This window comes from Schistocerca cancellata, chromosome 2 (assembly GCF_023864275.1).
Source record: "Schistocerca cancellata isolate TAMUIC-IGC-003103 chromosome 2, iqSchCanc2.1, whole genome shotgun sequence".
NCBI lineage: Eukaryota > Metazoa > Arthropoda > Insecta > Orthoptera > Acrididae > Schistocerca > Schistocerca cancellata.
Window position 1 is genome coordinate 1,141,130,181 of NC_064627.1, and position 21,457 is coordinate 1,141,151,637.

General features: G+C 41.8%; 1 protein-coding gene across 1 annotated transcript in view; it reads left to right on the plus strand.

Moving 5' to 3' along the window:
- Positions 1-21,457, plus strand: part of LOC126150178 (androgen-dependent TFPI-regulating protein-like) — a 286,309-nt gene that overhangs the window by 970 nt on the left and 263,882 nt on the right. The window lies entirely within an intron of this gene.

Genomic DNA, 21,457 nt, shown 5'->3' on the forward strand with positions numbered 1-21,457 from the left:
AAGGTAGGAGACGAGGTAATGGTGAAAGTAAAGCTGTCAGGATTTTTTGTTAGTCAACTGGTTCAAATGGCTCTGAGCACTATGGGACTCAACTGCTGTGGTCATAAGTCCCCTAGAACTTAGAACTACTTAAACCTAACTAACCTAAGGACGTTACACACATCCATGCCCGAGGCAGGATTCGAACCTGCGACCGTAGCGGTCGTGCGGTTCCAGACTGAAGCGCCTTTGACCACTCGGCCACTCCGGCCGGCTTTTCTGAGTCGTTCTTGGCTAATTGAGTTAGAAGAGCAATTGTCAGCAAAAGGCAAAGGACCTGCGTTAAATTTTCGGTCCGGCACATAATTTTAATCTGCCAGAAAGTTTCAGAATCAGCGTTATTTCCAGTAATGTGACACTTTGTAAGGTACAGAAAGTGTAGAAACGCAAAACTGTCCAAATACCAAATCTGACGTTTGTCAGGAGACTGAAAAATATGTGTATCCCTGCACGTAACTGATTTCTATCCAAAAACTTGAGAAGGAATTCTGACATCATAGAATTATGTTCAAACGGCTCTGAGCACTATGGGACTTAACTGCAGTGGTCATCATTCCCCTAGAACTTAGAACTACTTAAACCTAACTAACCTAAGGACATCACACACATCCATGCCCGAGGCAGGATTCGAACCTGCGACCGTAGCGGTCGCACGGTTCCAGACTGTAGCGCCTAGAACTGCTCGGCCACTCCGGCCGACTAGAATTATGTTCCTCACAGCATCACTTCAAGTTACAAAATGAAAACTTTATTAAGAAGATTCGAAATGAAATATCAGGAAACTGACAAGTTGTAGGTGCCATTAAGAAAATTTTTAAATGATGATTATTGCAAAGAAGAAAACAGTCATTTTAAACATGAACATTTTAGGTTAGGCTTTACTGTAACTTTTATTCATATCAATGAAAAACAAATTTACTGTTGTCAGTCACTGTTTATTTGCATCCAAAACGCCTTTCGAAGGCTTAAACCGCCATCGTCAGATGGATTTATGTGTGAATACCACATATGTGTTTTGTTACGAATTTGAGATAACCTGTGGCACTGTCTAACGAAGAAACAAAACCACATTTCAGAACGTGCCTCTCTGCAGGTCTTTGTTAAAAACTAAACGTAAATGAAATTTGTGAAAATAAAATAACCACAACTCAATACCTTCTTCCACCGTCGGAAATCATCACACATAAACTGTCACTCTTTGTAAACAATAATGCTGTCTGGAAATTGCTAGGTGCAAAGAACACACAGCAAAAACAGAAACCCAGTTTCAGAGTTCAAAGGACATACAGCACAACAACACCATTACTTCAGAGTCTTAAAGTACTGTGGAGTTATTTGGTTGAGTTGATGAATACATACGTTAGAGTGAATATTTCAAGTGGTATACAAATTCTTTTCTGTGAAGATTAGACAGCTTAAAATGGCATTCGTTTATGTGATCAAGTGGGAAGTTGAAAAACGTTAAGTCCAATAACTGTGTTGCCAACCGTTGCAAAATAAATAACAATTTTTTCTGCCATTCTGAGAGAAAGAATAAAAGGAGTGCTAGAAGGAGAGCAAAGTATTCTATTTGTTTTCTTTTCACATTTACATTTACTTTTTAGTCGACGATCTGCACAAAGCCATGTTGCTTCTCCACTACGCAGCTCCACAGGTTACCCCAAAGTCGTAACACAACACACACATGTCTTATTAACACCACTTAATCTACTTGATGACGGAAGTTTAAACCTTTGAAAGGGGCTTTCGAAACAAATAAACAGCGACTGGTAATAGTAAATTTGTTGTTTCATGCGAAGAAAACAGCAGTGTCAATAATGCTATTTATTTACCTAAACAGCACCATTATCGATTACGAAACGAGAGATTTATCTTAAATTGCCTGCTCACCGCATTACATTTATTGTTGTTTGCATTACTTGTTGGCAGTTTTTTCTGCAACTAATGTAAACAGCAGCAAATGAAACGTAAGCGTCGATAGCCGGTTGAAGATGAACCTGTCGTTTCGTAACTGCTACTTGTGTAAATAAATAGCATAAACAGTGGCTGGTTGCTGTTTTCTTTATACAAGTGTCGTACCAAGTACAGAGCCACAAAATAGCAGTAAGAAAGTTTGTGCTCCAACTGCCATCAATACTGAGCCGCTACGTTTTATTTGTGGCAATACAAATACAGAAATTCAGCATTATGTTCTCTGCTAAAAGAATTGTAATCAATAAAACCACTTGTCATATCTTTCAAGTTCTGAAAGCACAGCTTCGCACGAAGACCACGCGCCATCTACTAACGCGTATTTGAAAGACTTTCCCCGTGGTGTGGCACCTTAACAAGTCTAGGGACATGCCACGGAGTACCGAGAACACAATAGCACTGGAAATATGTTTTTTGAAAAAAATGCCAGTTAGAACGTTTTCCATTACCAGTTTTGATATACACTCCTGGAAATTGAAATAAGAACACCGTGAATTCATTGTCCCAGGAAGGGGAAACTTTATTGACACATTCCTGGGGTCAGATACATCACATGATCACACTGACAGAACCACAAGCACATAGACACAGGCAACAGAGCATGCACAATGTCGGCACTAGTACAGTGTATATCCACCTTTCGCAGCAATGCAGGCTGCTATTCTCCCATGGAGACGATCGTAGAGATGCTGGATGTAGTCCTGTGGAACGGCGTGCCATGCCATTTCCACCTGGCGCCTCAGTTGGACCAGCGTTCGTGCTGGACGTGCAGACCGCGTGAGACGACGCTTCATCCAGTCCCAAACATGCTCAATGGGGGACAGATCCGGAGATCTTGCTGGCCAGGGTAGTTGACTTACACCTTCTAGAGCACGTTGGGTGGCACAGGATACATGCGGACGTGCATTGTCCTGTTGGAACAGCAAGTTCCCTTGCCGGCCTAGGAATGGTAGAACGATGGGTTCGATGACGGTTTGGATGTACCGTGCACTATTCAGTGTCCCCTCGACGATCACCAGTGGTGTACGGCCAGTGAAGGAGATCGCTCCCCACACCATGATGCCGGGTGTTGGCCCTGTGTGTCTCGGTCGTATGCAGTCCTGATTGTGGCGCTCACCTGCACGGCGCCAAACACGCATACGACCATCATTGGCACCAAGGCAGAAGCGACTCTCATCGCTGAAGACGACACGTCTCCATTCGTCCCTCCATTCACGCCTGTCGCGACACCACTGGAGGCGGGCTGCACGATGTTGGGGCGTGAGCGGAAGACGGCCTAACGGTGTGCGGGACCGTAGCCCAGCTTCATGGAGACGGTTGCGAATGGTCCTCGCCGTTACCCCAGGAGCAACAGTGTCCCTAATTTGCTGGGAAGTGGCGGTGCGGTCCCCTACGGCACTGCGTAGGATCCTACGGTCTTGGCGTGCATCCGTGCGTCGCTGCGGTCCGGTCCCAGGTCGACGGGCACGTGCACCTTCCGCCGACCACTGGCGACAACATCGATGTACTGTGGAGACCTCACGCCCCACGTGTTGAGCAATTCGGCGGTACGTCCAACCGGCCTCCCGCATGCCCACTATACGCCCTCGCTCAAAGTCCGTCAACTGCACATACGGTTCACGTCCACGCTGTCGCGGCATGCTACCAGTGTTAAAGACTGCGATGGAGCTCCGTATGCCACGGCAAACTGGCTGACACTGACGGCGGCGGTGCACAAATGCTGCGCAGCTAGCGCCATTCGACGGCCAACACCGCGGTTCCTGGTGTGTCCGCTGTGCCGTGCGTGTGATCATTGCTTGTACAGCCCTCTCGCAGTGTCCGGAGCAAGTATGGTGGGTCTGACACTCGGTGTCAATGTGTTCTTTTTTCCATTTCCAGGAGTGTATTCTTTTTCTCCAATCTTTCGACCATTCTTCTGTACACTCCTAAGACGAGGAGTCTCTCTTGGGGACATGGAATAAGAGATAAGCAAATCCCATCTAACATGCAGCCCACCATTATTATGAGAGACGATTTTTGACATCGGTTAAAGAACAGTCATAGTTTGGTTTCTAACCTGTAATAGCAACCGTGTTTGCAAACTAAATAATGGGAATTCATGTCCAGCTAAAATTCAAACAACAATATTAGGTTCTGCAGGACATTAGAAACCTAGTCCCAACAGGGAATCATATAGCGCTCTTAGAAAAAAGTGTTCCGAGACTGTTACCTGAAATGCTCCTCCATGATACTGACAAGAGGGAGATTGAGTTAATAATTAAGTCACTAAAGACCAAGAACTCTCATGGATATGACGGGGTATCTAGCAGAATACTGAAGTATTGTTCTATGTATGTTAGCCCAGTTCTCAGCCATATCTGTAACTTTTCCTTTAGGAGTGGTCGGTTTCCTGGCCGATTAAAGTACTAGATAGTGAAGCCACATTATAAAAAGGGAGACATTGATAATGTTGAAAATTTTAAACCTATTTCTATGCCATCGGTGTTTGCTAAAGTTATCGAGAAGGTTGTATATACAATGTTACTGGAGCATTTAAATTCACATAATTTGCTGTCAAATGTTCAGTTTGGTTTTAGAAATGGTTTAACAACTGAAAATGCTATATTCTCTTTTCTCTGTGAGGTTTTGGACGGATTAAATAAAAGGTTGCGAACGCTAGGTGTTTTCTTTGATTTAACGAAGACTTTTGACTGTGTTGACCACAAAATATTACTGCAGAAGTTGGACCATTATGGAGTAAGGGGAGTAGCTTACAACTGGTTCGCCTCTTACTTTAAGAACAGAAAGCAGAGGGTAATTCTCCGCTATATTGAGAGTGGTAGTGATGTTCAGTCCCAATGGGGCACTGTTAAGTGGGGCGTTCCCCAAGGGTCGGTGCTGGGGCCACTGCTGTTTCTTATTTATATAAATGATATGCCTCCTAGTATTACAGATGATTCAAAAATATTTCTGTTTGCTGATGACACCAGCTTGATAGTGAAGGATCTTGTGTGTAATATTGAAATAGTAACAAATAATGTAGTTCATGAAATAATTTCGTGGCTTTTGGAAAATAATTTAATGCTAAATCACAGTAAGACTCAGTTTTTACAGTTTTAACTCACAATTCAACAAGAACCGATATTTTGATCAGACAGAATGAGCATATTATAAGCGAGACGGAACAGTTCAAATTCCTAGGCGTTGAGATAGATAGTAAGCTGTTGTGGCAAGCCCATGTCCAGGATCTTGTTCAGAAGCTAAATGCTGCTTTATTTACCATTAGAACAGTATCTGAAATAAGTGACACTTCAACACGAAAAGTAGTTTACTTCGCATATTTTCATACGCTTATGTCGTATGGTATTATTTTTTGGGGTAATTCTTCTGATTCAAAAAGGTATTTTTGGCTCAAAAACGGGCTGTTCGAGCTATATGTGGTGTAAGTTCGAGAACCTCTTGTCAACCCCTATTCAATAGTCTGGGAATTCTGACATTGCCCTCACAGTATACATTTTCTTTAATGTCGTTTGTTGTTAGCAATATTAGCCTATTCCCAAGATTTAGCAGCTTTCACTCAGTTAATACTAGGCAGAAATCAAATCTGCATGTAGAATGCACTTCCTTGACTCTTGTGCAGAAAGGAGTGCAGTATTCTGCTGCATCCATTTTCAATAAGCTTCCACAAGAACTCAAAAATCTTAGCAGTAGCCCAACTCTTTTAAGTCTAAACTCAAGAGTTTCCTCATGGTTCACTCCTTCTATTCTGTCGAGGAGCTCCTGGAAGAGCTAAAAAATTAAGCAAATTCCAGTGTTACATTGTTGATTGTCTTCATTTAAACTTACGACTTGTCACCTGAATATGTTTTTTTTATATTTCATTTTATCTGTTTCTAATATCGTGTTATAATTTCATGTATTGACTCGTTCCATGACCATGGAGACTTCTCCTTAATTTGGTCCCACGGAACAATAAATAAATAAATAAATTAGTTTACATTATTATGCAGCTGTATTATGTCCCTGTAGACGTCAGCAGGGAATGACAGCACAGCACCTACAAACATGGTGTTTTCTGAAATTCAAAATTTTAACTTGCAAATGTGATTCGATAAAAGCGTGCACCATGTTTCTGTGTGTATTTCTACAACAGATGAACAGGAAGGCAAGGACAGGTAGCGCGAAAATACGACGAGTTGCATAATAATGTAAAGGAAGGTCTACGTGACGTAACACTCTAGAGGATAAGACATGAATAAAACAATTCACTGATGATGGCACTAATATGCCGAAACACATGATCTTCTGGAATTGATAGACAATATCCTGTTAGGTATACAGTTGAATTGTTGACTGTATTGTGTTGATAATACTTCGATTTGCTACCCAGTAATATTATTTAGACGCCGCGAGCTGTTTGGTCACGCGTACTTGTTGCCTGGACTCCAGCCAGACTGTAATTGTTGGTGGGCCGCCTCTATTTGCGGCCGCGTTTGGCTCCCGGTGCCAGATACGACCTCTGACATTCACTTGCTTTTCTGAGCCTGCACTGATTTTTAACTCTGTTGGATAACATGGCCAGCGATATTTTATTAATTGGCTACCAATCCCTAAGCACTCCTTAAATTGAAATCTCAGTTTCGGTTTATTAAGTTTTCCGGCACCTTTAATGTCGATACTGTTCGTAACTGCTCTGTCCCGGAAACTTCCCAATGACACAACGATGTTGGCCTCTTAGTGTTTCATTTCATAATCACATTCCAGGCAGTGCTCGGCGGCAACTGATTTTCTTGGTCATTTGAGTGGGATATGTCGCTAATTGGAGGGCAGCGTGGAGGGTAAAAATCGTAGGGGGAGACCAAGAGATGAATACACTAAGCAGATTCAGAAGGATGTAGGTCGCAGTAGGTACTGGGAGATGAAGAAGCTTGCACAGGATAGAGTAGCATGGAGAGCTGCATCAAACCAGTCTCAGGACTGAAGACCACAACAACAACAACAACATGTCGCTAATGTTCCTTTCACGTCTTCTCGACTGTCGTAATAGCCTGCCCCACGTGACACATAGCACAGAAACATAGAAAGACACAGAAAGAAGGATCCTTTATTGTATGATTATATAATAGCGGAACCAACACTGGTAGCGGTTACTTCTGTAAAATATCTGGGAGTATGCGTGCGGAACGATTTGAAGTGGAATGATCATATAAAATTAATTGTTGGTAAGGCGGGTACCAGGTTGAGATTCATTGGGAGAGTCCTTAGAAAATGTAGTCCATCAACAAAGGAGGTGGCTTACAAAACACTCGTTCGACCTATACTTGAGTATTGCTCATCAGTGTGGGATCCGCACCAGATCGGGTTGACGGAGGAAATAGAGAAGATCCAAAGAAGAGCAGCGCGTTTCGTCACAAGGTTATTTGGTAACCGTGATAGCGTACGGAGATGTTTAACAAACTCAAGTGGCAGACTCTGCAAGAGAGGCGCTCTGCATCGCGGTGTAGCTTGCTCGCCAGGTTTCGAGAGTGTGCGTTTCTGTATGAGGTATCGAATATATTGCTTCCCCCTACTTATACCTCCTGAGGAGATCACGAATGTAAAATTAGAGAGATTAGAGCGCGCACGGAGGCTTTCCGGCAGTCTTTCTTCCCGCGAACCATACGCGACTGGAACAGGAAATGGAGGTAATGACAGTGTCACGTAAAGTTCCCTCCACCACACACCGTTGGATGGCTTGCGGAGTATAAATGAAGATGTAGATGTAGATTCGCATGGAATGCGGTACACAGACAATTTTCGGGGCCTACATCGCCTTCCACGTTGTAAGGAAAAAAATGTTCAAATGTGTGTGAAATCTTATGGGACTTAACTGCTAAGGTCATCAGTCCCTAAGCTTACACACTACCTAACCTAAATTATCCGAAGGACAAATACACACACCCATGCCCGAGGGAGGACCAGCCGCACAGTCCAAGACTGCAGCGCCTTAGACCGCTGTAAGGAGTACTTTTTATATTTCTTGACGGGAGCGCAACACATTGGAAGCCACGTTTCCGGGAGGCGATTACGCGTAACTATACAGGTCGCCGCACCTGCAGAAGACTACGTCGGTTGTCAAAATTTCGTGCAAAAAATGAATCAACGACTCGGCTGAACACCCGAAAGCACACCGCTTGTGCTAAACATATCTGAACATTAAAAAGAATAGTTGTTTGCATAACAGGCGGACCACAATCCAGAAACGTTATAGAATGGTTCAAATGGCTCTGAGCACTATGGGACTTAACATCTGAGGTCATGAGTCCCCTAGAACTTAGAACTACTTAAACCTAACTTACCTAAGGACATCACACACATCCATGCCCGAGGCAGGATTCGAACCTGCGACCGCGGTTCCAGACTGAAGCGCCTTTAACCGCGTGGCCACACTGGCCGGCGTTATAGAATGCTAACTGCTGACAATGAATATGTGTAACTTCTGAACGGTTCTGGATTGGGAGCTTATACCATTCTTCACAAAGTCATGGGCTCCAATTCCTTATCAGATGTTGACCACATTCCATCGATAACGCTTAAACCGGTGATTCCGAAGGACACATTGTTTCTTTCATTACAAGTCTTTCGATGTACAAGTGCTAACAAAATCACTACTATGGTTCCTGAATGTACTCGTTTTTGTAACATGTAAATGTGTACCGATACACTATAATCCCGATTTTTGCAGTTGGCTTCCTCTGAAATATGTGGATTTAAAGTGTGATTCAGACGAGACTTTGTAACAGGAATGAAAACGAGACAGACGGAAAAAGTAATTAAACTGCTTATTATTGCAACAGTAGTCTCCGTAATTTTTAATACATTCATCCCGCTGTCGGACAAGACGGTCACTGTCTTCATAGAAAAATGTTTGCGGTTGTCTATTATGCCCGCACACACACCGTCGTCGCGACGTCACAGATATCGATATCGATTCGCCGTTCCCCTCTCCTCCCCCCGCCCCCCCCTCCCAACCCGGCATCGGAGCTGATCTCAAAAGTTTGCGTATATATTGTCCCGGCTAGTTAAGAAGCATTCCCTGCCGTGTGGATCGGGCATAAAACATCTCTGAATCACGTTGTGAATCTAGTCGTGTGAACTAGCAGTTGAAAATTGATCGCGTTTTTCCAGAGATATTTCATACACTTTCAACCACGACGGATCCAAAGACAGTTTTGTTTTTATTTTTATTACTGTGCAGTAAGATATCAATTGAGGTCCAGACTGTTTTTACTAATTTGTTTCCCTGAGTAATATGATTTAGTTACTTTAGCAGTCTGTATGCATTCGTTGAATCGTATTAAATCTGTTTGTAAAAAGGTTTACCAGCGTCCTTCAGTAACCCTTGAATGTTCACAGATATTATTGTCTATGTACAAGCTGTTTCTGGAATTCAGTAAACACTAGGAATTTGTCGTATATTTCTGTTTTATTGACACAATTAAGTTCTTAAATTAATGAGAGATGGCACTGGGGAATCAATGAAAGGAGAGTTGACCCTAGAGTGTATTGTTTCGGTATGATAACAGTTAATCAGTACTACATTCCTTCGTGTACCTATCACCAAAGATATGCTTTCCCATGAAACTGTCCTTTGCCATAAATGTCCGATAAATTACAAATATTTCGCTGGGCCTTACAATGTCTAAGCTTCTCAATTCTCATGACACGATATTAATGATGGGTTCGAATCCTTTCTATGTCTGTTCAGTACAAGTTTAATCTTTCAACGGGTACTATTTTTCACTTCTCGTTTATTAGCGGAACAAGCGGCAAAGATACTAGTGTGATAAGGTACAAACTCTTTTCGGTCCCAATACTCTCTAATAATTCGCATACAGCGAACAAGGTCCTAATTCAAATTAAAGTTTGCGTATTGTCAATAAATTCCTTCATAATCGTAAGTATACGAGCGTAGCGTTTCGTTTAACACGTACAAACACCATTCATCTGAATATCAATGTTCGGACACCCAATCACCTCTAATTGACTGCGTCTTTGAATTTATCCCAAAATAATCTATTCTTCACCACTCCAATGTCTAATCCAGTTCTAAGAATGCAATTTAATTGGGCTTCTAATCCCAAAATTCCGACTACCACGGAAGAACTGCGAACACACTCTCCACCGCTGAAGACAAAAACTCTAGAGACCTAACAATGTTGCGCACTGGTTTATATATTACATTCAAAACAAAACGCAGCTCTGTTATGCCTCCCTTGGATTCCCTTTGTACTACTTTCCGTTACTCTGTTTCGAATCTTTACTCTTCCTAAAATTTTAACTAACTATTACTTCGAAGTACTACTACCGTTTTTCGGCTCTTAGGCCATTTCGTATTACGTAATTTAATCTAATATCGTCACTGTATAACCACAAAGTGGTTACACTATGGAATCTTGATTGTACCCAAGCGTACACTTCTTCGAAAAAGTCGGAGGCCACGAATGTCTTTCTCCAGCGCTTCAAAAATATGGACGCTTGGGGAGAGATCTGGACTGTATGGAGGACGTGAAAGGGCTTGCCATCGAAGTTCCTGCTGCAAAGTCGAAACAGCCTTGTCAATACGTTGGTGGGCATTCTCCTGCGACAGAATGATGGCTCCGTCAACATTCCTGGGCTTTTGGATTTGGTGGAGCGTTTCAAAGCGTCCACGAACCACTGTGCGGTGTTTATGGCACAGTGATCCAGAAAGTCAATGAAGAGCGGGCCCTTGCAGCCAAAGCAAAAGGTCGTCACGCCATTATCGGGGCTGGTGCGCACGGCAAGGGGTTTTTTCGGTGGCCGTGAAGCAATGTGCTTTCTTTGGTGGCTTGACACCTGTTGTGTTGTTCAAAATGATGACACCATGATTTATCTCCCGCGAAGAAACGGGGCGGGAAACGATATTCTTCATTGTGATACCGTTCCAAATGTTGCAGTGGTGTCGACACTTAGTTCTGCTCTTCCGTCTGGCTGTTGGGAACCCACCGCGCACAGACTTTCCGGAACTTCAGATGGTCTGTGGTAATGGCCTGAGCGGTACCGAGCCCAACATGAGCCGAATGTCTTCCAACATCTGCCGTCCATCATTTCTGAAGGCACTGCAGCAATGACAGAAGGGCTGATGACCCCATGAGCTGTCCCCGCTGACTGCTGTCTTTCTACGACACACGACCTTCTCGAAATGGTTTATTCCACGCGCATTATCGCGCACGTCCTCAGTCAGAGACCACACTACACCTCGCTTTTCCTCTCTACCGGTCTCCATAGTGAAGTCGGGTGCTCACACGCCAGCTGACCTCACGTCAAGCTCGACTCAATGGCATTGCGGTGAACGTTCGCGGTGTACCTGATTCCCAGTAGAGACGCTTTTGTACACACATCGACATATAAACATAGCCTTCCGAAATGCCTTCACAAAAGAAGACGAAATAAATATTCCAGAAATCGAATCTAGAACAGCTGCCAACATGAGTAACGTAGAAGTAAATATTCTCGGAATAGTGAAGCAGTTTAAATCACTTAATAAAAGCAAGTCTTCTGGTCCAGACTGTATACCAATTAGGTTCCTTTCGGAGTATGCTGATGCATTAGCTCCATACTTAACAATCGTATACAACCGTTCGCTCGACGAAAGATCCGTACCCAAAGACTGGAAAGTAGCACAGGTCGCACCAATATTCAAGAAAGGTAGTAGGAGTAATCCACTAAATTACAGGCCTGTATAATTAACGTCGATATGCAGCAGGTTTCTGGAACACATTATATTGTGTTCGAACATTATGAATTGCCTCGAAGAAAACGGTCTATTGACACACAGTCAACATGGGTTTAGAAAACATCGTTCCTATGGAACACAACTAGCTCTTTATTCACATAAAGCTTTGAGTGCTACTGACAAGGGATTTCAGATCAATTCGGTATTTCTGGATTTCCGGAAGGCTTTTGACACTGTACCACACAAGCGGCTCGTACTAAAATTGCGTGCTTATGGAATATCGTCTCAGTTATGTGACTGGATTTGTGATTTCCTGTCAGAGAGGTCACAGTTCGTAGTAATTGACGGGAAGTCATCGAGTGAAACAGAAGTGATTTCTGGAGCTCCCGGTAGTGTTATAGGCCCTTTGCTATATAAACGATGTAGGAGACAATCTGAGCAGCCGTCTTAGGTTGTTTGCATATGACGCTGTCGTTTATCGACTAATAAAGTTATCAGAAGATCAAAAAAACTGGAAAATGATTTAAAAATGATATCTGAATGGCGAGAAAAGTGGCAGCAGACCCTAAATATCGAAAGGTGTGAGGTCGTCTACATGAGTGCTGAAAGGAACTCTTTAAACTTCGGTTACACGGTAAATCAGTCTAATGTAAAAGAAGTAAATTCAACTAGATACCTAGGTATTACAGTTACGAACACCTTAAGTTGGAAGGAACACATAAAGATGTTGTGGGGAAGGCTAACCGAAGACTTCGTTTTATTGGTAGGACACATGGAAAATGTAACAGAAGTACTAAGGAGACTGCCTACACTACGCTTGTCCGTCATCTTTTAGAATATTGCTGCGCGGTGTGGGATCCTTACCAGATAGAACTGGCGGAGTACATCGAAAAAGTTCAAAGAAAGGCAGCACGTTTTGTATTACCGCGAAATATGGAAGAGAGTGTTACAGAAATGATACAGGATTTGGTCCGGACATCATTTTTCTTTGCGACGGAATCTTCTCACGAAATTCCAGTCACCAACTTTCTCCTCCGAATGCGAAAATATTTTGTTGACACCGACCTACATAGGGAGGAACGATCACCACGATAAAATAAGGGAAATCAGAGCTCGTACGGAAAGATGTAGATGTTCATTCTTTCCGCGTGCTATACGAGATTGGAACAATAAAGAGCATTGTGAAGGTGGTTCGATGAACCCTCTACCAGGCACATAAATGTTATTTGCAGAGTATCCATGGAGATGCAGATGTAGATGTAGATGTAGATGCGCCATGCTCGGTATATATTCCGTCCCCTTTTCATTTGGCTGCCCCTACTGTGGTCTCATACCCCATAACTCCAAAAACTTTCGTAATTGGGTGAAAAAAAAAATAGGAAGTCGCTGAGATGGTAACCTCCATTCCACTCAAGTACAACGCACAGAACGCTCTTATAAACACACGAAATTATCAGAAAAGTCCTTCTTTGCGATGTTGTTCAACACGCGAGTCACGTTACCTTGAGTGTCGGTCATGACGCCAACTCGTTCGCCCATTATGTGAATCTTTTCAGTGTGTCGATTTGTGGTAGGTTCACATTAAAAACGGCATGTCTCGTCGTTTGTAATGATTTTTTGAAATAAAGAATTGACCGCGTTTTGCATTACAATCAACTCTAGGCAAGTGTCCATGCATCATTGTTTTTGTTCGGGATTCAAAGGTGTGTAGGCCAAGCTTTGCAGGAGCATAGCTTGAACATTTTATTTAGAGATATTTGCTCTATTGCTATTTGTGACGCAACAACATTAACACACTACGGTCCCATGTCCGCTAAGTAACACTGCCTGATTACATCTGACAGGTTGAATGCTCATCTGTTGTTTATAGTTCTTAGTCCAAATGGCATTTACTGCGCTGACGTCACATATACGCCAGGAATAAAATCAGTCTCAATACTTTTTGGACGGTCGTAACATATCGAATTCATCACCAGCAGCCATGTGAAGTACCCTGTTCATAAGGGCCTCCACCAAAATCCCTCGCACTTTATGGTCTTCAGCTACAGGCATTCATGTTGCCCCGGTATGTTTTCTAATGTCATGTACTATACTCGCTCTGGGTCGTCTTATTTGTCTTTCCTTGCGTCTTGGACTCAAGCAAAGAACTTCATCAGTTCACCAACTGTCCATTCGCATGACTAAATGTCACACGCAAATCCATTTCATTTCATTATATCGTCCGCTCCAGTTCGTCCTTTGCTCCTGTCACTGGGTTTTCTGTGTCTCGTGGTAATTCCCAGCATGTGTCTCTCCACTGGTAGTTAACCAACCCTCTATTTTCCATGATTCCGTCATAAAACTCCTTGGCTCGCTGCCATAATTCCCAGTAGTTAGGCTCTTCCAGGCGTTGAATTTTGTTTGTAATAGAGCAATCAGTGAGTTTAATACATGTATTTAACAGTGATTCCCATTTTACTTTTATTTCTTTTATTATTGTTTGGGACGTGGAGATTGGGCTTTTACCGACCACCATAAGCCCATGCGGTTGCTTAAGATAACGTAAATCCCAAACACCTGGTATAGCTGGTACCAGGACTTGAGTATTACCTTGACCAGAACAGAATTAGTCGGTAATAAAAGTGTTTAAGGGAAGAATTAATTTGAGTACTGGAGACAGTTTCCAGCTCAATGGGACTTAACATCTGAGGTCATCAGTCCCCTAGAACTTAGAACTACTTAAACCTAACTAACCTAAGGACTTCACACACATCCGTGCCCGAGGCAGGATTCGAATCTGCGACCGTAGCGGTCGCGCGGTTCCAGACTCAAGCGCCTAGAACCGTTCGGCCACAGAGGTCGGCGCTAAGGCAAATGCCGAAATGGTTCCTTAATCGAGGCCACAGCCGACCACCCGTCTTACCTCCATTCGCTACCTGTCCCATCCTTATAAAGCATGTTATGTGTTTTGTGTGTTGTACATTTTGGATTCTTGATTTGCAGTGTATTACATTGACTAATACTATATTATTATGAGGCGATCCTTTTATGAATATATGAATGAATATTACATTTTAAGTATTTTCCAGTATAATATTTTATTTTGTTTTTGACCATGCTGTTAATATTTCCTTTCCATAGACATCTTTTTTCTTCTTTTTTTTTAAATTTCTTTTCAGGCCAACTGACGACCTTGTGAAGATATCTATTTGTTTCTCGTTTCCTTCATCACTCTCCAAAACTGTTTTCACTTTTTTAGACTGGGCTCTTTTTCTCATCTAACCATTTGACAACAGTTTTTATTATTGTTTTATCTTACTAAAAACTTCGAATTTCTGGATTTGCCTCTGAAGATTAGGCTATCCTGTTCAATCTACATTTCTTCATGCCTTGCTCCCCACCCATTTTCTTTCTCTGTGTTTTGAAAGAAAGTGTGTATCTTCTTTGCTAATCTGTCTTCTGCATTTTCACTAGATGTTCATAAGAGTGTAACACATCTTTTCCTCATCGTCCTTCTTATTTTAATGTAGAATGAGACTATTTCCTTATCTGGCCTCAACTCTTAAATGTCATCTTTGTTCTTTATAGAACATAAGATTTTTCACAAGCTTTTGCTTTCTTTTCAAATCTTAATGCAATTTTCATCTAGTGTTTCCGACGCATGAAGGATTTCTGGATTTTCAATTGCATTGTAATGCCTTAATTTAATGTCTGTAGAAAAAAGATTTTTCATTTTACAGACTTCTCACTTCCATGTGTGCTCTTTTCGTTTTTCCATTTCTGATTTTATTTACTTCTTTTTCACTTTTTGTGTTTACATTTTCATACAGATATTTAAAGTTATCTTTTTTCTTGATGTTGTCATACTTCTTTTAGTATTTTCTTTTTATTCTCTAAAGTTTCTTCTCTTATAAGAAGACTGCCTGCAAAGGCCAAATAACTTATTGTTTCTTTCGATTTACCCGCCTTTCCGCCGTTGTTAACTTTTCGTTTTCGTTTCTCTATTTCCGATTCTCCAAACTGTATCCGAAACACAATTGAGTAATAGTGGTGATAAAAAGTCTCGTTACCTGATTACTGATACAGTTTGGATGGGAGCAGAAGCTTTTACAAGGATATATAACTTTAAATACTGTGTTTGTAAGTGTTTGTTTAATTATTTCCAGAGTTGTGCTGTCAATTGCAAACACTTTCACGTTTGTAAAAAAAGAATCTTTGTCAAACAGATCATAAACTTTTTTGAAACCAACAGATTTTTATTTGATACTAGCGGACCTAGCATCGCTTCGCTATTAGTAAATTTGTGTGGGAATTGCGTATACATTCTAAATTCCTTGCCCCTCCTCTCTCAGCCCATCTTCTCATTCTCCCTCTCTTTCTGTATATCTCCTCCTGCCCCATCTCTTTGTGCATGATCTCCAACCCTCTCTGTGCCCATCTTCTCCTTCTCTCTCTCTTTGTCCGTCTGAATGTTCAGCACTGCGTACATCTCCTCCTATCCCATCTCTTTGTGCACAGCTTCCTTCTCCTTACTCTGTCCATCTCCTCCTTCCCCTCTCTATGTCCATCTGAATGTTTAATAGCTCCTTACATCTCAGCACGTCTCGTCAATGAACTAACAGACCTGGCAAACAAACATATATTTAACGAAACTTTTAAAAACTAAAACTTTTAATCGTTGTCCCCTCTCAACGTTATACAATTTGTCAGCATCCATTCTGTATTGTATTTTGTATGGAACACATTGTGCTCATGTGGGAGCAATCTAGATGGTTGTTAAACAATAAACTGGTAGCCGAGATCGCAGGAATTCTTTTTATTCCACTACAAGACCAAATCGCGTTGGAAGGAAGACAATCCTCTGTGTTTGGTGGGATCATAAGGGCGTCATCTATTATGAGCTGCTAAAACCGGGAGAAACCGTTATCACTGACCGCTACCAACGACAAATGATCGATTTAATCGAGCGTTACGTGAAAAACGATCAGAATATGCAAAAAGTCATATTGCTCCATGATAACGCCCCACCACAAAACGGGTCAGGGATGCGATCGAGGCGTTCAGTTTGGAAATACTAGGGCATGGCTTATTCTCCAGACTTGGCTCCGTCCGATTACGATCTGTTTGCGTCACTGGGACATGCTCTCGCTGAATAACGCTTCAATTCTTATGAAAATGTACGTAAATAGCTCGCTGACTGGTTCGCTTTAAAAGAAGAATTTTTTTTTTTTTTTTTGTGCGTAGCATTCATAGCCTGCCGGAGAGGTGGGAGAAATGTATAAATAGCAATGGAGATTATTTTGAATAAAATAATACCGGTTTCGTACTTCTACACCTGGTAGTTCTACGACCAATTGAGATACTTTAGTACAACCATCAGCTTCCAGTTTAATCAGTTGGGTTTCGTTAGCCATCATTACATTATTTGTTTTTTATTCAGAGATCTCCAACATTTAGCATTGAAACATGTAATTGCGTGTAAAACTACATGATATTTAACATTTAGAACTGGCTCTGGACAGAATCTACTATTACTAAATCCAGCTTGTACATCCTGATTTGTTCATCTAATCGAAGGTTTAACGTGTCCAGAATTAATGGTGTTAGTGTTATTCTTGAATTTAGCAGAAATACAAATTTATCTTGTCACATTAGACGTGTTTATATTTCCTTTTGTAGAGCAACAAGTCACATAAACTGATACCCTCACTAAATGTTAAAAATTTACAATAATTTCGTTGATAGTGTGTTCTGCAGAATGCAATAAACTCAACTGCTGCTTTTCTGTAGCAGTCTTCCTACTTTAAACAATACGGTTCTGTGTGTATCACTTATTTCAGTTGTCCTCAACTTATTGTATTTCGTAGATGACCTATTTTTTATAAACTCAGTTCTCATTTCCGAGGCCGAGCAACCCCTACGTAGTTACCAACATGGCTTTCGCAAGCAGTGATCGTGTAAAACCCATCTCGTTTTGTAGGATCTTGAAGCTGACATGGCAGCAGGCAGAGGAGACCACGTTTATGCTTTGCTTGTTGGTGTCCACAAAGCCATCGGTGTGCACTTCTGCACCGTCGCTAGTAAACCAAATATATTAATACAGAATGCTTTAACAGATATGCGACTCCAGAAATCCCAGAAAATTGTACTCAACATGTCATACTTAATGGAACAACTTCGTCAGAAGAAGGGTTAGCCTTCAGCGTACCTCTGAGTAATGCTAGTGTTCACGACAGACATAAGTAAATAGCCTTCCAGATAGCAGCTAACAGACTACGTGGTTGTGTACAGCGAGGCGACATACTTACGAAATGCGGAACAACAAGCAAATGATCGGTACGTTATGCAAATATTGGAAGCTGACCCACACAACATTGATAAATGTAAAGTAAGGCGTGTAAATAGCGAAACAACCCGACAGCATCTGATTACGCACCGGCGTTAGCACACTAGGAGTCACATCACAGCCTTCACGTATCTAACCGTCTCTGTCCAGAACAATTCAAGGTGAAACGAGCTCACAAATTCAGCCTTGGGGAAGACAAATGGTGGGCCCTGGCTTGCTAGAAGAATGCTAAGGAAGTGTAATTCAGGAACGGAAGAGGTAGCTTGCACGGTCCTAGTTCGAGAAAATCGTGAGTATTCATATGATTGACAAGCGACGTGATTGTTATACACTACCAGCGGGGTTGAGAACGAAACATTTGAAGATTTTCGTTGTTACTGCAGTTGTTTAAGGCATAGCTGATTACCTTTTTTTTTACTCGAGAATGGTCAGATTCATGACTGAAATCGGTCATCCTTATTTAAAACAATAAAGTACAGCTAACTAATTTCCTATTCCATTTTTAACCTTGTCAAAGGTGAACAGCACCGCCCACAAAAAATGTTTCATTTTCTACATCTACATATACACTCCGCTAGCCACCAAGCGGTGTGTGGCGGAGGGCACAATTCGCGCCAAAGTCATATTCCTGTGCAGCCGCTTCCGTTTAGCGCGCCGTATATCTGCAAGTGTGTCCCACTTCAAACTTTCTATGAGATCTGTAACGCTCTCGCGATGGCTAAATGTACCAGTCACGAATCTTGCCTCTCTTCTTTGGACCTTCTCAATCTCTTGAATCAGACCCAACTGGTAAGGGTCCCATACAGACGAGCAAATACTCTAATACTGGACGAACTAAGGTATTTTCAAAGAAGATTTCCACTCTTCATCATGGTACTGTTTAGTCACCGTGGGAGTATTGCAGAAGTGCTTAACAACAGACAATGCAAAACGTTACAAAGAAAGAGGTGCATCGCGCAGATCCTCAGTCACCAAAGAGATGACGTTCCAAAACAAATAGATAAACGTAATACTCCCTCGCGTTCACATATTTACGAAATAATTACGATGTTAAAATTTGAAAATTCGGTTTCGTATAAATAAAGAGCCGTGTGGTGTTGTTGGCTGGCTCACACCGAGGGGCAGGTTCAGCCCCTAATCGGAAATGAACGCCTACCTCCACGCACAGTGATTTCTTCTCTCTCGGATACACGAGAGTTTGTGTCGCACTAGTATTTATTGAGCGTGACTGAGTGTAACGGTGTGGTGTGGTGACACTTTTAGCTTGTGTGATGATGAAGGGAGAGAGTGAATGCAGGTTCTGGCATGCAGTCTACTTCTCTGAAATAGCAGCAAAGGGACCGCTGCGCTTAACACCTACATTCACACACACTCTCCGCAAGCCACCGAATGGTGCATGGCTGAGGGCACCTTGTACCGCTATTAGCTGCTTCCTTTCCTGGGTAAGGTGAGCCCTACTTCATCGTATCTTCATGATACTTACGTGATATGTTCTTTGGCGGCAGTAGAATCGTTCTGTAGTCAGCTTCAATTGTCAGTATGAATTTTCTTAATAGAGTTTCGTGAAAAGAACTTCGTCTTCCTTCCACGGATTTCCATCTAAGTTCACAAAGCATCTCGTTAATCCGCGAGTGTTGATCTAACCTACGAATCCCAATCGATAGTTTCCCATGTCTTCATTCATGAGACACTGCAGTCTGTAATTTCATCCACGATATTGATGCAAAGTCTGATGACCAGGAACTAAACGCTATTTCATGTCCTCTCCTCACTCACCAAATACTGACTGTGAAATTCCTTCCATTCAAAAACTTGAAGCAGCTAACCTTCGAATCGACGCAAATGCACAATCGTGCGTTAGCAGGTTCATATTTACCAGTATATTGCCTGAATGAAAAGAAGGATGAATTATATAGTACATTATCTAACCTACGAAACACCACACACGGCGGCTGGCACAGTGAAGGTGTAAATGCAGATACGTACACAATAGCATTAAACACCCTACGTAGATTTGCGACTAAATTCACGGACGCTCCAAGTCAGTGGACTCCGCCCCGTTGGATACTGCAGAGGATGATAATAGGATACTTTAGGCACATCTTCACAACAGCCACAAATATATGAAAGACTCAGAATATTTGTAAAAATATTATATTACAAGGCCAAAACAACGTACACTGGCAGTACATCGATGCCTAATACATTTTATGAAACAAGCTCCAAAAATTATATGCTTCTATCAGTGTGTTCACATTATTTCTTCAAAAATCTAAATACATTAGAGAGAAGCATCCCGCAGAACTAATACCAACTACTTTTTAAAAAAAGTTGAAGCTGGTTTGTTTCCAATAAGGAGAGCAAAATGAAAAGTTGTCGCCTTAACACTGAATAACCATTTTTTTAACGCCAAAATTGGACTTACTTTTGGTTTTAGTTCACTTATAGATAAATTCTCTTTTTCCAACGTTCTTACAGTGATTTGATTGTGTTCCTGGAGTGTAATTCTATAACGGATTCAAAACATCCATTTATGGCTGATATAGCCCCCCTCCCATTACTCTCAGCATCTTCCAGCCCCAGATTTCCGTATTTAAGATATGGGTATGAGTCAGAGGGTGCTAAATTAGGTGAACAGATGACCCGACAGATCTACTTAAAATTATCAGTTTTACCATTGCCAAAGGTACCCTTCTGAAGAGATGAATTGTCATAATGGAAGATTTTAATTTTTATTTCACAATCCGGAACTGCAGTACAGCTGTATCTAGGTAGTTCTGATGTATTGAATAGTATTCGCGAGTTACTATTTCATCATTTACAAGGTATTCAGTAAGAATGGTGTATTTTCTATCACAGAAAACACCGGTCCTTACCATTCTAGCAGATAAAATCAGTTTCACGGTTTCTTTACCCTTCAACCGGATTATATCCACAGTTTTAATTATTGCTGTATTTTGGTGTGAGGTGGTGGATCCATAAAGTAAAGGATGAAATCAGCTTAGACTGTTCAGCCGGCCGGGGTGGCCGAGCGGTTCTAGGCGCTACAGTCTGGGACCGCGCGACCGCTACGGTCGCAGTTTCGAATCCTGCCTCGGGCATGGATCTGTGTGATGTCCTTAGGTTAGTTAGGTTTAAGTAGTTCTATGTTCTAGGGGACTGATGACCTCAGAAGTTAAGTCCCATAGTGGTCAGAGCCATTTGAACCATTTTTTTTTTTTTAGGTTGTTCAAACCATGAGGATAAGCTCGTTTTTACATTTGATTTCGGTCAGAATTCAACAGATCATGGACTCACGTAGCATAAGCGTTCTCCCAATTAATTCTTCCGGTGAAATCTGTTAGGTTTATTCTTTTCACGTGCCTATCTACCTCTACATCTACAGCTATGTTCGGCAAGCCACATTA